The sequence below is a fragment of the Phyllostomus hastatus genome, unplaced genomic scaffold, assembly GCF_019186645.2.
Source record: "Phyllostomus hastatus isolate PE091 unplaced genomic scaffold, TTU_PhHast_1.1 phas_scaffold_585, whole genome shotgun sequence".
NCBI classification, from domain to species: domain Eukaryota; kingdom Metazoa; phylum Chordata; class Mammalia; order Chiroptera; family Phyllostomidae; genus Phyllostomus; species Phyllostomus hastatus.
The window spans coordinates 29,933,978-29,938,836 of NW_025334037.1; the positions used below are offsets into that span (position 1 = coordinate 29,933,978).

The 4,859-nt window shown below is 35.4% G+C and overlaps 1 pseudogene; it reads left to right on the forward strand.

Moving 5' to 3' along the window:
* Positions 1-821: 821 nt before the first annotated feature.
* Positions 822-1,771, forward strand: LOC123809942 (annotated as a pseudogene).
* Positions 1,772-4,859: the final 3,088 nt, after the last annotated feature.

A 4,859-nucleotide genomic window follows, 5' to 3' on the forward strand; every position in this document is an offset into this window, starting at 1 on the left:
GAAGTTCAATAATATTTAGTGAAAATTTAAATAGTGTCTCTGTGTTAAGGGTTGTAGGATAGACAAAGATTATATGGAGAGAATTACAACTTCTTCAAATGCTGATAGTGGAAAAAGAAAAAGAAAGAAAAATTGCTTACAATCACAGAATCCAACTGAATAATTGCTTTAGGGAACATGTGCTAATTATGTCATGGTCTGATGTATTCCATTCTGTGGAAATTTAATGAGAGATCCATGAAGACTGAGCATCCTTTGAGACATAATGGACTGAATATCCATAGCAAATTATCATAATATTAAGTGAGTTATTCCAAAAGAGACATGATTTTTGGTGCTACATCAATTATCTTATAAAGGTCCTCACCACAAATACTACCAACTCAGAGGACTGACTTCATGCCAATTTTTTTTTGAGATTTTTTTTTGCCACCAGCAGAGAGTAAGTCATTGCTGATTTGTGTGCCCTGGACCTGACAGTTGAAATAACGGTCTATTAAAGACACAACTGGTTGTGGGGCCTTTGATACCTTTTTTCTGTGGACAATCCACTCAGATTTAGTGGGAGAACCTCTGACTTGTAGCCTAAACAAAATCATCTGAGGAGAAACAGAATTGTCAAGGGAAGGTAAAATATGATATTAAGAAGAAGAACACATAGGTCTTCACCAAACATTTATTGTGTGTAAACCCCTGTAGAAGATACAATAATGAATAGGTACTCCAAGATACCATGGATGTATTCTGAGTGTGTTCATGATTTCATTACAGGTCCCTTCTCCTGACCTCTCATTCCAGAAACAGGCTTTAGAGAAGACTAAATGGGACATAGTAACAATGTGACAGAATTTGTCCTCCTGGGCCTCACTCAGGATCCTGGGGGCCAAAAAAGCATTATTTGTCATATTTTTTACTCATTTACATTGTGACAATGGTGGGCAACCTGCTCATTGTGGTGACTGTTCTTGCCAGCCCCTCCCTGGGCTCCCCCATGTACTTCTTTCTTATCTATCTGTCACTCATGGATGCAGTGTATTCCACTGTCAGTTCACCAAAATTGATCATAGACTTACTTTGTGGTCAAAAGAGAATTTCCTTCTCAGCTTGCATGGGACAGCTCTTTCTGGGACACATTTTTGGAGGTGCTGAGGCATTCCTTCTGGTGGCCATGGCCTATGATCGCTATGTGGCCATCTGTAAGCCACTGCACTACATAACCATCATGAATAGACAGGTTTGCATCCTGCTGTTGGTGGTGTCCTGGGCTGGAGGTTTTGTGCATTCTGTGGTTCAACTTCTCTTTGTGTACAACCTCCCCTTTTGTGGCCCCAATGTCATTGACCACTTTGTCTGTGACATATACCCGCTATTAGAACTTGCCTGCACTGACACCTACTTCTTAGGCCTCACTGTGGTTGCCAATGGTGGAGCAATCTGTACTGTCATCTTTATTTGTCTACTAATATCTTATGGAGTCATCCTAAATTCCCTTAAAACTCACAGTCTGGAAGTGAGGCACAAAGCCCTGTCTACCTGTGGTTCCCATATCACGGTGGTTGTTCTCTTTTTTGTTCCCTGCATTTTTACATATGTTAGACCTGTTTCTAACTTCCCTTTTGATAAATTCATAAGTGTGGCTTATACTGTTATCACTCCCATGTTGAATCCTCTAATATACACTTTGAGAAATTCAGAAATGACAAGTGCTATGAAAAAACTGTGGTGTAAGAAGTTAGCTATAGATAGAATGAGAGTGTGTCACTCATATTGAATGCACTTGGTACTATTTCTGAGACAACTAAAAGGCAGTGCATTCTAAGAATAGATGAGTTAGTCAGCTCAGTGAGTTCTGTTGGGATGCTCTTCTTTATTCATACAGAGGTATCAAATTAGAAGAAATTATCTTTTGAGGGTAGAATCTATCTAATACAGAAATTCTGAAGGATGTATAAAAACACACAGGTATTTTTCTTAATATTAGGAAAAAGACACTAAATTCAACTTGTACCTTTTTTTTATTGTTCAGTTACAGTTGTCCTGATATTTTCCCCATTGATCTCTCCTGCCCTGTACCACCAACCCCCATGTCCCACAGTCCATGCCCTCTCATTGTCCATGACCATGAATTCCTTATTAGTATTTTTTGGCTTGACCCTACCCCTTTCCTTGTTAGCCCCTTACTTCCTCAGCTTTGGTCATTGTCAGGTCGTTCTTTATTGTTTATATTTAAATGGGCTTTAGAAGTTTTTTTTTTTCTTAGAGAGGTGAAAAACAAATTACAGTTGAAAATTTGTTTGATCCAAAACAATGAGAAAACAATTTTGCTAGTGTTTAGAACAAATTTCTGAGGTATAGACATTGGATTTTATTTACTAATTTTTTATTGTTGTTCAAGTACAGTTGTCTCCATTTTCATCCCACCATGCTTTTTTGCCCCACCCATCTTCATCTCCAAACCTCGGATCTACATCTTTTAGGGTTTGTCCATGTGTCCTTCATACATGTTCTTCGATGGCTCTTCCCCTATTTTTCCCCAGCATCCCTCTCCCCTCTTCCATTGGGTTACTGTCAGTTTTTTCCTTTATTTCTACATTTTAATGTTTGTTTTTGTATGCATAGAACACAATTTTGCAGCTGTCTTAAGCATTTTGTCTTCAAGATTACTGCTGTTTTTCATTTTTATGCCTGTGCATTTGAAGTTCAGGATGTTTAGATGGGAGATAATACCATATTTGGTTATATGCACAATCATGGAGCAGTTTTGTTAGATGGGATGTTGGATATATTCAGAGATTGGTATGAACCCAAATGAGATGGTTGACAATGAAAACAGATTCTAGCTGTTGATTGGAGTACAGAATATCATAGTAATCCAAATCATAAGCATATTTCATGCTTTTCCTCCCTAGTTATTATGTGCCCTTTGCCATTCTTCATAGAATAGGTGAAGCTTATTTTGACTTCATGACACTGAAGATGGGGTAAAGAAATATGCATTATTTTGCAGAGCAAGGTGTTCCCTAAAAGTTGCATTCAAGTTCAATACTTTAAATTATAGATTTGATAATGGTTTGTTTTTATATAAACAGAATTTTGGTTATCAATGTTATGTTAAAAAATTTTTTTTCCTCACTGTGTAGCCTCTAAAGAACATCACAAACTAGGAAGAAGATGGAATTACTTTCACTGTATTGTAGGAACATCTTCTATGTTTTATACGTTTTTTTCCTAGCTAACAATAAATAGAACATTTCTTATTTTAAAAATTTATTATGTATTTTTTCATGCATATCAATAATATATGCAATATATACCCAGAATGCAATCAATATTCAAATTACCTGTATATACCATTCCTCTCCCTCTTTCCAGAGGTAATCCCAATGTTGAATTTTTTTATTTATCATAGTTAAAAATAGTTTAACTAGATATGTATGTATCCTTAAGTTATAGAGTGTCGAATTTCATATTCCCTACATTTATTAAAATTATGCTACATAGGATAAAGTTTTCTGAGTCTTTTATCCACAATGTTGACTTCTTAAATTCAATCATGTTGCCACATGTCTCTGTAGTTACACTAGTTTCCTGCTGTGTATCATTCCATGTCTAAATATACCACATGTCATGAACCCATTTGGCCAGCTTGCTACTCTGTCCTTCTATGGACATCCTGAAAGAAATTATGTTGTGTTAAGTAGGCTGTTTGCATGCTCACTTTTATGGTTGGTTACAACTTTCTCCTAAAGATGTATTATCAGTTATTCTCCTGTTTGGGTTTATATGTGTGTGTTTGTGTGTGCAAGTATGTAAGAAATTTAAATGTACTATACAAAGGGTTTTCTGTTGTAATAAAACCAAGCTTTTCAACACATGTTTCAAAAATGCAACCTTCTTTTCTAATTTGATATGTCTTATTTAAGATAAAGCCCAAAACTTGTGTACCTATTTCTAGACTCTTTTGTTTTGATTGATTTATTATTCCTAAGACAATACTACATTATTTTAGGTCATGTATGTAGCTTTTGATATCTTTTGTGAGTGGTACTACACAATAGTCTAATTAAAAACAATGCTTTCTGTTTCCAACAACTGTGTTTCACATAATTATTAAAATAATTTCAGAGGTCTTAGAAACATACTAAGATTTTGACAGACAGTAAATTAAATGTCTATTTAATTTAGAAAAGAATTGATGTCTTGATCACATTGAATCATTGTTTCTAGGAACATGAAAAATGTCAGTATTTATTTAGGTCCTTAAGATTCAGTTAACTTTTGGAATATTGCTGAGCAGTAATGGTATCAATGACTTCTCTTTCCAATATCTTTCTAATATTTTATATCACATTTCTGATTTTATATTACTTAGCATAGGAAAAAAGTTATATAATAACAGTGAGTAGATGAGCCCTGGATTTATTCTTAGCTTTAATGGGCATGCCTATGGTATTTCTCTATAAAAATGTGTTCATTAAAATTTATCATCTCAAGTGTTCTCCAAGAAACAGATATCACTCATCAAAGGAACAACTGGAAACTCTTCACAAAGAGTTTACAAGATTAAAGAATTTAAAAAAATGGTGGAGTACCCAGGACTATCAATGGTGGGATGCCATTACTACCCCAGTTATGAAGGGGAAATAGGGTAGATATTTTTTCAGAAGATGGTAAGGACTGTAATAGAAAAAGGAGCTCTGCCTTGAGGTAGAGAGACAGCCATTTGCAAAGTGGCTCATGAGGTAAATTGGCAGAGGAATTAACCCCTTGATGTCTCTTCACTGTCTGATCTCCTGTTATTTCGTCCCATTAGCTGAAGTTAAAACATCTGATGACTGTTTTAGTGGTCAGTTTCTTAG